Source organism: Choristoneura fumiferana, chromosome 2, assembly GCF_025370935.1.
Source record: "Choristoneura fumiferana chromosome 2, NRCan_CFum_1, whole genome shotgun sequence".
Classification (NCBI taxonomy): Eukaryota; Metazoa; Arthropoda; class Insecta; order Lepidoptera; family Tortricidae; genus Choristoneura; species Choristoneura fumiferana.
The window spans coordinates 11,964,769-11,977,565 of NC_133473.1; the positions used below are offsets into that span (position 1 = coordinate 11,964,769).

Sequence of the window (12,797 nt, forward strand, 5' to 3'; positions counted from 1 at the left end):
AACGTCCCACTGCTGGGCACAGGCCACCTCTCGGAATGAGCAGGTTGCTTGTGCAGGTTTCCTCACGATTTTTTCCTTTACCGTAAAGCTCGTGGTAAATTTCATATAAATATATATAGAAAAACATCGTGAGTTTCTTGCACAAATCTACGAAGCAATTCAATGGTGTGTGTGAAGTTCCCGATCCGCACTGGGCCCGCGTGGGAAGTACGGCCCTAGCCCTCTCATTCCGAGAGGAGGCCTGTGCCCAGCAGTGGGACGTTTATAGGCTGGGTTGATGATTTTACGAATCTGGCATTCTGCGAATTTGAAATCTGGCATCGTGCGAATCTGGCATTATGCTAATCTGGTATACTGCGTATCTGAAAATCTGGCGTTTTTAAAATCTGGTACAAAGCCTCAAAACCGTCCATCTATGTCATCTCACACTGCGAACTGCGTAGCTTAGGTAGAAAAGGGGCTCTGCTAACATTGAAAATTTTATCTACAAAGCACCCTCGATATACGAATCCGACTCGCACTTGGCCGGCCTTTTTTCAATTTTTTTAAAAACAAAAATTAAAAATATATATATATACTTAGTCATTTTTAGCTGTCTTAGATTAATTATTTTTGTTCTTTTTTTATATTACGTGTGTTACCTGTAAATAATAAATTATTACCTACATTGTTTCGTTTACCTGGGTACTAAGAACACTTGCAATTTCATATTATAAATTAAAATAGCGCGTGACTGTACTCAAGCACTTTAGGTAACTTAACGTAAATATGTTTTTATAGGTATACCGAAACATGAAAGTGATATCATTGAAAATAATAATACAGACATTGTATAAATATTCATATTTTGTATTCGATGAAATGTACCTGTGTTGGAATGGAAACCAACTCTCTGACGGTTGCATACAACAAATGACAGTGATCAGCCTACCGTGACGAACCGGCATGAGGGGTACCCATCTATACACAAACATCTACATTTATACAACAAAGATAACTTCTGCGCACGTCTTTCTAAACGTTTGTATTACCCTTCACTTTCTCTGTTACCAAATAAAACAAGATTTTTAAAAGTTCATTTGAAAAATCCATGCACTATGCAAACCTGTTATGTCTCACAATCTCAACCAGCTCGACACTTAACATTACACGATCAATAACCTGTTGAATGGGAACAAAATCGATAAGGAAGTTAAAGTAGAACATTTCTATTAAGCCGGAGTTAATAGAGAGCCGCAGAATAATTAACTTAAATTAATGTTAACTGACGCAGTTGTTGGCCGTAATCTGCCTTAACGACTCACTGATTAATTCTGGCTTTAGATAAGTCACACTAACCTATCCTAACTATTTCAATAAAGTACTTCGTTACTTTTACCAGTAAACTATCTGTATCCATATTATGTACTATCAAATTTGTACACTATCTAAATCGATTGTCACAATCAATTTTCTAGACTCTACCTTAATCGGTTGAGATTCTGAATTCTGACTCAGCAAGCTAATCTAATAATTTCTTGCAATACGATACAATAATAAATATTATTTATTGACCACAACAATCAGGAAAAAGTTGGGTCAATAGGAGGCGACCTTGTCACATAAAAGGGATCTCTACCTGTCTATATGAGGGTACTTTGTTCTAAAATTAAACACTATTTCGAAATCCTAATAATTACGTGGCGTGAATGACTTCATTTATCGTGTCGCATAGAAAGAAACGATCTGACCCCGAAGACACGCGTCGAGCGAAGCAGAAAAGTCGATGTCGTCACCGCTATAATCGGCGAAGGTCTGTCGCCGACCCGCTCCCGACGCCTGTGCGTTTCGTCAGATATCGCTAATAACTGAATGAAATGGTTTAGACCATCACACATGTCACATTTATAACTTTTAGTACGCTTTAAGACAACTTAGTGATAAAATTCTCCGGAACTCGGTTAAAACTCATTTTAATCGAGTTCGGCATTGCAAAATCAACAAAAAACGCGAATGACAAAAGATTACATCGTCTGACCAGACCGGCTTTAGGAATACAATGTCCGTTGAGTAAGTATAGTTACATTATTTACATACTACTCTAAATACTAAGTATATCTAGGAAAGTAGTAATATTTTACTAAAAGTTGGTTCGACCATTCATTTCGGCAACTTAAATTACTCGCCGTACTTCCGTCTCATGGATATTTTATTTTTAATCGAATTAGGACGCAACGTTTAATTTCATGTCACGTACCTATCTATTATCATTTTGACCAGGTGCTTACCACTACTTAACAGACATAAAACTTTCCATCTAGGTACATACATTACATTACACCAGCCTAGTTTAGATATTTTTACCGGCCAAATATGAGTGTTTGCAAACGTGGTGAACAATCAAGTTTGTTTAAGTACCTACCTACAACTCCATCATTAGAAGTGTTTTATTTTTGGGAAGTTATATTCTCTCAGTTTTTTGCGTGTATAACCTAATCAAAAAAAGTTGGAAAACTCCCGACGTTGTCACTTCAAAGTTCAATATTTCAAAAACGGCTGAACCGATTTCGATAAAACATGTCTAAGAACCATCGCTAGAAAACCTGCTTTCAAATAAAAAAACCGCATTCAAATCAGTCCACCCGTTTAAAAGCTACGGTGCTACAGACAGACACACAGACACACATAGCGGTGCAACTTATAACACCTACTTACTGTGTGCTGCGGCTGCGCCTAGCCTTTGTATTTAGGATTTTGTTCAGTTAACATGATTTTAGAAGTTAAACACGTAGCTGATAAGACTTAATAAAGCTGCCTACTTGGGTTTTCTACTTAGTCATTGACTCTATTGTTTTACTTTTAGGGTGTAGGTAGGTGCGATGGTTCATTCATATTCTAAGGCTTCGTCTTGGAATATAGGTACACGGTAACTTCCATTATCAATTCATCAATTAAACGATCTTTCTATATCCTGATGGACAACTTTAATACAATTAAGTAGAGGCACAGCATGGCTTGTTTACTCTAGTCATACTTGTTAGAGACAAAATGCTGCACTTCGTGAAGAAAGCAAGCCGCTTTGCACAGTGATAGTACACACTAAACTGAGTGATTTGACTCGCAGCAGCGGAAGTTTCACCCCTTAGGAACAGAGATGGCGCCACTTCTTTAAAAAATATTTCAAAAAATTCTACAAGCTAAAGTAATAAACCGATTTCTATGTTTAATATCTCAAATGAGAGCCTATTATATACGTTACTTATAAAAAAATATAAAAAAAATATTTACAAAAAACTTTTGTCAAAAAACGCCATCTTAAGTTTTTTTTTTCTGACCTGATTTGTAGTTTTTACTTGATTGCTTAAAAAAACTGTATGCAACATGAATGGTTTAATGCATGTACATATTACTGAGTACATAACAAGTATTTTAAAAAAAAATCCGACACCGATACCTATCATATTTAACGAAATATGACAGTTTAAATGTGAGCACAAATTTCTTTAAAAATATTTCAAAAAATTCTACAAGCTAAAGTAATAGACCGATTTCAATGTTTAATATCTCAAATTAAAGCTCATAACATTCATTATTTACAAAAAAATATAAAAAAAATATTTACTGAAAACTTTTGGCAAAAAACACCATCTCAAGTTTTTTTTTCTTACCTGATTGGTAGTTTTTATTTGATTGCTTAAAAAAACTGTAAGCAACATGAATGGTTTAATGCATATACATGTTACTGAGTACATAATAAGTATTTAAAAAAAATTAACACCGATACCTATCATATTTCACGAAATATGAAAGTTTAAATGTGAGCACAAATTTCTTTAAAAAAAAACAATAAATTCTACAAGCTAAACTAATAAACCGATTTAAATGTTTAATATCCCAAATCAAAGCTCATAAAATTCATTACGTAGAAAAAAATATTAAAAAAATATTTACTGAAAAATTTTGGCAAAAAACGCCATCTTAAGTTTTTATTTCTTACCTGATTGGTAGTTTTTACTTGATTGCTTAAAAACATTGTATGTTGTATGCAACATGAATGGTTTAATGCATACTTATATAATTTCTGAGTAAATAACAAGTATTATAAAAAAAACCTGCACAATTAAACTTAATTATTTCGTGAAGTATGAAGGGTATCGGTGTAGGTTTTTTTATAATACTTGTTATTTACTCAGAAATATATATAAGTATGCATTAACCATTCATGTTGCATACAACATACAATGTTTTTAAGCAATCAAGTAAAACTACCAATCAGGTAAGAAATAAAAACATAAGATGGCGTTTTTTGCCAAAAATTTTCAGTAAATATTTTTTTAATATTTTTTTCTACATAATGAATTTTATGAGCTTTGATTTGGGATATTAAACATTTAAATCGGTTTATAAGTTTAGCTTGTAGAATTTATTGAATTTTTTTAAAGAAATTTGTGCTCACATTTAAACTTTCATATTTCGTGAAATATGATAGGTATCGGTGTCAAATTTTTTTTAAATACTTATTATGTACTTAGTAACATGTATATGCATTAAACCATTCATGTTGCATAAAGTTTTTTTAAGCAATCAAATAAAAACTACCAATCAGGTAAGAAAAAAAAACTTGAGATGGTGTTTTTTGCCAAAAGTTTTCAGTAAATTTTTTTTTATATTTTTTTGTAAATAATGAATGTTATGAGCTTTAATTTGAGATATTAAACATTGAAATCGGTGTATTACTTTAGCTCGTAGAATTTTTTGAAATATTTTTTAAAAGAAATTTGTGCTCACATTTAAACTGTCATATTTCGTTAAATGATAGGTATCGGTGTCGGATTTTTTTTTAAAATACTTGTTATGTACTCAGTAATATGTACATGCATTAAACCATTCATATTACATACAGTTTTTTTAAGCAATCAAGTAAAAACTACAAATCAGGTAAGAAAAAAACTTAAGATGGCGTTTTTTGACAAAAGTTTTTATAAATATTTTTTTGTATTTTTTATAAGTAACGTATATAATAGGCTCTCATTTGAGATATTAAACATAGAAATCGGTTTATTACTTTAGCTTGTAGAATTTTTTGAAATATTTTTTAAAGAAGTGGCGCCATCTCTGTTCCTAAGGGTGAAACTTCCGCTGCTGCGAGTCAAATCACTCAGTTTAGTCTGTACTATCACTGTGCAAAGCGGCTTGCTTTCTTCACGAAATGCAGCATCGGCCAAAAAATGGCCTTAACAAGTATGACTACTCGTAATAGGTAATCAAAGAGAATTTATTAGACTTCATAAAATAAAACCGGCCAAGAGCGTGTCGGACACGCCCAAAATAGGGTTCCGTAGCAATAGCTAGAAAAATATTACTTATTTTTTTTCGTAATGACGAAAAAATTAAGTAATATTTTTCTAAGGATTTCGTATTTTATATATATATAAACTACTAATAATTCTCAAGAAAACTTAGCCGTTATAGTTTTCCTTAGAAGTTTGATATACTGACTACCATCCTGAATTTTATCAAATTTTTCCACCCACCGGTTTAGATTTTAGAGGGGGGGGGGGGGACAACTACGCTAGATTTTAATGAAAATTTGCACTTTCAAGTTGAATATTTCACAAACAAATCACTGAATCGAAATTGTCCTTTTAAAATACCTATCCAACGATACCCCACACTATAGGGTTGGATGAGAAAAAAAAAATCACCCCCATTTTACGTCTATGGGAGGTATCCTAAAAAAAATTGTTTTTGAATTTTTAATTGTACTATTTTGTCGGCAAAGTTTACCTATATATCCGTGCAAAATTACAGCTTTCTAGCATTGATAGTCCCTGAGCAAAGTCGCGGACGGACAGACAGACAGACAGACATGGCGAAACTATAAGAGTTCGACTAGATATTGTTTTCAAAATGATCCACTGATTATCATTAGTATTAAATGCAAAATGATTTATATAACATTAATGTAATATTGATTGTAATTTAATTATTTCCTATTTTTTTTATTGTATAATTATTTAAATTCATAAGTAAAAATTTGTATGCTGAAAGGCAAGACATGAAGGACAGGACATCAAATTTTTGTACATCTATATATTCAATTTAATAATCTATCTTTATCTTAATAATAATTTATCTTTATCTTTATCTTTATCCGTTTTTGCCATTTTGGCTCCGGAACCCTAAAAAACGGAAAACATAACTATATATACGCGGGATTTAGGTTCGGTCTGCACATGTATTCAAGATTTAGCGGTTCATTGAACTCTAACTTTGGTCACGTTTGTTTTTTAGGTGCGACTCGACGCAAAGGGAGGTGAGAGCGATGGGAGTCTTTTCGTGTTGTTATTGTTAGGTACCAATCGATCCCTTGAGGACGGTGCTATTTCGAATTCCAGAACAGTTGGTAAGTAATTCTCAATAGATGAGACTCTATCTTAGGCAAATTCTTAGAATACCTAAAGAAGGCTCATTGGCTCATTGCACCGACCGCAAAGATCCTTAATCTAAGCCTAACACGAAGTCTAATGTAATGTAGGTATGATCAGAATTTCATTCATAATCCCTACAAAATACCCACTCGAACTCGTCGAAATAGTATTTGCTGAAACCACAAACACAAAATGTTATAAATGTATTCTATATACGTAGGTTCTATATATATAAAAGGCAAAACTGACTCACTGGGTTATAAATCAACGCACAGCCCAAACCGCTGGGCCTAGAAACTTGAAATTTGGTACAGGGGTTCTTTTTATGATGTAAGTGAAGTGAGCACTAAGAAAGGATTTTTAGAAATTCATCCCCTATAGGGGGGTGAAGTTTATATGGAATTTTTCTCAATTTTTCTCATATGAAAATAGGTGTATAAGTTCTCGATTACAATCAAAAATTATTTGTCTCCGTGAAATGGATAAAATTCCCCCTAAAGGGGTAAAATGGGGGGTAAAGTTTGTACTTCAGGGTCCTGATAACAAATAAAAATGATCTGCGTCGGCAAAGATAAAGAAAGAAGAAGTAGCTTTCGATCTAAATTGTAACCTTGTTATATTTCAAATAAAGTCTTTCATTCTTTCATTCACTTATTAGGGGGTAGTTTCTATGACATTGAGATTTCCATTCCTTATTTCTACACTAAAAATATAGTCACATTTTAAAATTATCCGTATGGTGTTGGCGACTTTAATAGGGGTGGGAGTTTTTCATACAAAATGTACAACTAAAATGTGGAAATTAAATTTAAATTTAAAATGATGTGTTAAATAAATTTGCAAATAATTATGCAGACCTAACTTAAAAATTACTCACCGGGTTGTGCATAATAAAATCAATAATTTTAAGGAAGCGTAATTTTTGTGTGATTATCCGTTACAAAATATTATGTACAGTGCCATTTCGAATATATATTAAAGAAGGGTTCTAGAGTAATAGATTCGGTTGTCGCCGGAAGCATACGAAATAATTAGGTAATTGACTCTCGTGCTTTGCATAAAACTTTTCATAAACTAGTTTCAAAACTGGTAAAAAATATTGTTTATGGCGAAGTATTATAAGTAGTAAACTGTTACCAGTTACCTATCATTTACATTATGCCCTGATAACTAAAGTACATGCGGACAAAGTCGAGGGCAAAAGCTAGTAAATGTTATAAAAAAGATTATAAACAGAATGCAACCAAATATAATGAGACCCATTCAAGCTTTTTTACTTCTGAGGTTATTGCAATGTTGTGGTACACCGGGTGTGGCCTGTAATATGAGCAAATAATTGAAACATAGATCATACTCATCAAACTGAATAACATTAGTTTAGCGACTTTTAAAATAATTCGTTTTTTAATTTTTATTACACTTAAGTTTATTCGAAGAAGCAATGTAAAGCAAAATGCTTCTTGATCTTGATGTTTGTAGCGTGACAGGTTAAGTCAGTTGTGTTCTAGGATGGCGTACATTGATAGCATTATTTAATTTGTATGAAAACAGAAAAATTCAAAGACTATTATTTTTAAAAGTCGCTGAAAATGTTGTTCAGTTTGACGAGGATGATCTAGGTATGTTTCAATTTTTTGCTTGTAGGTATTACAGGCTACACCCGGTAAAAAGATAGATATTCTTATTTAAAAATTGCACTGTGTGCTTGAGACGCCTGACCCGATATCAGTTTCAACGATGACTAAAATTTATTGTGCTACTAAACTACCGAATACGATAATATAGACGTTCTAAAATAACACTACGTTATTAATCGAAGTACAGACACCAAAGGTCAATAACAATAAATGATAACTTGCTGTGCTACCTATACACTGCTATGTCGCAAGCGAAGACTGCACCATTAGCGTATTTAGGGTTGTTTTTAAGGGGGGGGGGGGCTGGCCTGGATTTTTGTGTGAAGATATTAGTATGATAGAATTTTGAATCGGTAGCCCAACATCCTGGGGTGGGCACGGCCCCCCCCTCTATTATACGCATGGACTGCACCCTGCAAGACTTTAAGTACTTTTAATAAGGTACTATAGACAAATATATGTGAATAAATGTCTTCTATTATGTTCTATATTATGTACTTAACCTTAATGGTAACAACATAAGTAAGTAAACGGAGTTCGTGCGTGCACTCCCTAAACACATTTAAGTCATAAAAGGGATACAGCAAACATGTGTAACCCATTTTAACTGTTCCCACCGACATGACATCAACCGGGAAACTTTTATTAGCCTTGGAATCTGGCAGAATCGGAAATCAGTTTGTACTTACCTATTTTTTTAAACGTCTGCCCGAAGGAGAATTATGTTTTTCGAGCGTGTCTATGTATTACTATCCTGTCTTGCTTGTACCTACATTGGCTAAGCTTCTATAGCACCTTATTATTATCGCTCGTTGTTACTTACGTCCGTCAGTCAGTCACAAGGGCTGTATCTTAAGAATCATAACAGATAGACCGCTGAAATGTACTTATACATAATGTGTATCTCTTTTGCTACTACAAAAGAAAATAATAAAATAAATGTATTAATTTGTTTTTGTTGTATCTCTATAATATTTAAACACACACACCTCAAACTAGGAATGATCATAGATATGAACAAACTTCATACCAACAAATAATAGAAACAATGATTGAAACCGATAAACGAGAGACGGTTTTAGCCAAAAAAAGTAAAATTGGATATACAAACAAAAATGATTTATTGTATAAATCAATTTCAAGCAAAATACAATGCTCAATAAGTATAAAACTAAAAGTATGTTTTTTTTGAGATTTTGTGTTGCACCTTTATAAATTTTTGCCCTTGACTGTGTGGAGCCCTGGGTGCGCGCGTCCGATTCGCACTTGACCAGTTTTTTATCAATCAATCAATCAATAGTTTACCTAGAGGTGCTAAATACGTCCCCATTTAGGTGGCGTGGAATACGAGCATGCAAGCGAGGATAGCGGCCCAGCATTAGCATAATTGGAGGTCGGCAGCGGCCGCAGGACCGGTTTATAGGTTCGAGGTACGGACGTGACGTCATCGCTGACATCATCAACATATGACAATTTAAAATAACGTATAAATAAAGTCTAAATATTGTAGTATGGCAATTGCCCACTTTCAGCGTTTAGCAGTAACACAATAGTTTACTGCTACATAAACGCATATTGCTTGTATCAGCGACAATCATAATGTATATAATCTAGGTTTGAGTTATTAAAGAGGCTCTCTTTACGCACACACAGCTATCGTCTTATTGACCATCTCCCACATCACCCTTATATTACAATATATTTAAGTTCCCGCGCAGATAGCTTCAGCCAGCGTAATAAACATTTTCTTAGTACTTTAATTGTCGCTTTAACTTAACTAGTGTTTGATTTTGTCTTATTGAATAAAGATTTTATTATTATTATTATTATACTAATTCCCTATGCCCATTGCAGCCACCAGCGCCATAACCATATTTGACAACAATTCTGATACGACCTGATATTTCTAGGGCCGCTAGGACGTGTCAGATATTTTTTCGCGCACCGCTGTGGCAGATATTAATGCAGATGACGTACCTAACCTAAATTAAAGCGACAAAATACTTATGTCGATCTGTTGCTTACTTAAGAGACAAAACTTGGTAGGTAGGCAACTAACTACTTATATCGCGTAACCTAAAAACTCTAAAAAGAAATAAATTGCTTCGCATGTTCGTGTAACTAAAGGTGTGGCTTTAACACAAAATTGACGAGTTCTTTTATTAATTAAACCAGTATCTCTATGTAGGTCGGCGCACCCACGACAGCTAAAAACCCACCCTCAGCCGCTCCCACCCCAAGCCACCAATATTTTCTAACACGGCATTTGTCGGCAACGGCAATGTGGCTATAATAACTCGGCGTGTGTTGTGAAAACACCTGCTGCGAAAACATTATCTGGTTGACTAGTTAAAAAAAGCTTGCCTATGTTCACTTGTGGCGCGAAAAGGATAAGTACCTAATTCTAAAAAAGACGATATATATAGATATAACCGATATTTGTTTACATCAGAAAAAAATATTAAATGCACTACCCCTGCAATGAAATAAATTATATTTAGTTTGATGAAGTCAGTGTCAATCTCAATAGTAGACTGGGGCAGCGAAAGCTGTCCACGCATTTTTAGGGTTCCGTAGCCAAAATGGCAAAAACGACAATGGTCGCCCGGCTTAAATAATGTTGATACTTCTGCTCTTTGAGATAAATAAATCATTTTTTGTTTAAATCAACCTCCTACCACCCTCAAAATGCAAATATTATAGATTATGTTGGAATTAAAATGTTAGAAGATATAAATTCAATGCCAATCTGGTCAAAATGGTCCAAAAAAGTATGCGTCTGGCCTGTACTTAAATGGGCACTGACAAAGGTTATAAAATTTACCAAGGGAAAAATGCATCATCAAGTTTCACACATTAATACATGAATGCTACATCAAACAGCTTGAAGAGTCCCAAGTATAATTTAATATCTGGAAAATTTAAATAATATTTAAGTATCAACATCGCTTAATACAGCAAGTGTTGTCAGCCTCATTTTTTTTTAATTTGCCGCGGTTACTTGTGGACATCTTTCGCTGGCCAGAGTCTAGCTGGTCTACTCTAAGGGGCTGTTTCAACACCCGTTGATTAATTTTAACTGACGGATAAATGTGATGCCGTCTCCGTTTATTCCAACAAAACAAACAAAGACGGCATACCGCATTTATCCGTCAGTTAAAATTAATCAATGGGTGGTGAAACAGCCCCTAAATCTCGTCTGGATCCACTCTGCCACACATTTTGATCGGGGAGAGACTGAGGCACCGGACTTCAAAATAATGTAACACACAAGATAAGATTATTCAGATGAAGAAATCTACAAATTGGTATTTTTCACTTTTTTTAAATAGTAGATTGTACAACAAGAGCATAAAACGAGCCACTTTACCCAAGACGTTCATATAGCCACCCGAGCCGGTATGACGAGGGTGGATAGAGACGTCGAGGGGAAAATGGGTTTAATGCTCGAGTTTTACACTGCTTTTCACTTAGATTGTGAGGAAATGAAATAGCAACAGTGGAAACAATTGAATTTCACTAAGAATTTTACCTAGACTTACTATCTACAACTTATTCAGCCTTACCTTTCATCATGGGAAATATTATAGCGAGTCTGTTAATATATATCACTGCGAGTATATTCACTTGGTAATAATATTATTCGTAAATTAATACATAGCAAACTACAAAAAATTAAATAATCAGTTTTCTCATGAAAAAGCTGCCTATTATCGTAGCTTAAAAATATGTAAGTACGCAGATACGGAGCAAAAAAAGTTAAAGTAGTTAAATGGTGTGTAACGATGACGATCTGAATGAATTAACGGTAGTACGTGAGCTTTTTATAAACCTGTGCTAAGTATGTTGTTAATATTTATCATTATAAAATTTTTCCATCCGTACAAAAGAATAATTATTTCGAATGAAAGTAGAACGCCGGCTCCGTTACTAATACCCAAGGCGGTATGTAATTAATCAAAAAGGAAAATCCTAACTTTGAGAAATTATACTACTCACCCACAAGTACTATACTATAGTTCAAAACAGCACTTATTCAACAATGGTTCACTTCATGCACTATCACGATAAAACGCTCACTTTGTAAAAGTTTCAAACGATGTAAATTAAATTTCGCCCGTAAAATCGAAAACACTACCATCCACTGCTGCCAACTAGTTACAGAATGAGTAGAAGCGAGATAGCCGATTGCTATTTGCTTATTCGACCCTTTCTACGGCGGCGTGGTGCACCCATGTTTTTTATGCTAACGGTACGTTTCTAAATATTTTGAGTTCGAGTAGAACCATTTTTATATAAAGTTGAAATTATACACCTGAATTTTGTAGATGTATAACTATGAATGAGATGAAGAACATTAAAGTTTGACTTAATTTGACATCATAATTTTTTGGTTTCATTTATAACATTTTTTTATGTATGGTCTCCATCTCTATGTTGCGGTTTGCTAAAACGCGTGAATAAAACCATAGACAAAATAATAGATGCCAAAAGTGACATGTGTTTTAGGGTTGAGCGCCCTAATCTTATATATTTAACTTATGGTATCGATATCGACCTTTACAAAGTTTGGAATAAATAGTATTGTATCAAAATATTTTTTATGGTGGGAACCTGAAATAATTTATTCCATTACTTTTATTGTTTCTTACATTATTTTATTTTATTTAAATTGTCAGATAACTGATGTTATTATAATCTGATCACTTTCATAAATAAGAAAAAACTTCAAAAAGACGTTTAGTTGTTT

The 12,797-nt window shown here is 33.7% G+C and overlaps 1 protein-coding gene across 1 annotated transcript in view; it reads right to left on the reverse strand.

Moving 5' to 3' along the window:
- SP1173 (major facilitator superfamily domain-containing protein SP1173) overlaps positions 1 to 12,255 on the reverse strand; it is a 31,783-nt gene extending 19,528 nt beyond the window's left edge. Inside the window, exon 1 of the mRNA XM_074109174.1 lies at positions 12,047 to 12,255. The gene's annotated coding sequence lies outside the window, so the exon portion shown is untranslated. The remainder of the gene's footprint in view (positions 1 to 12,046) is intronic.
- Positions 12,256 to 12,797: the final 542 nt, after the last annotated feature.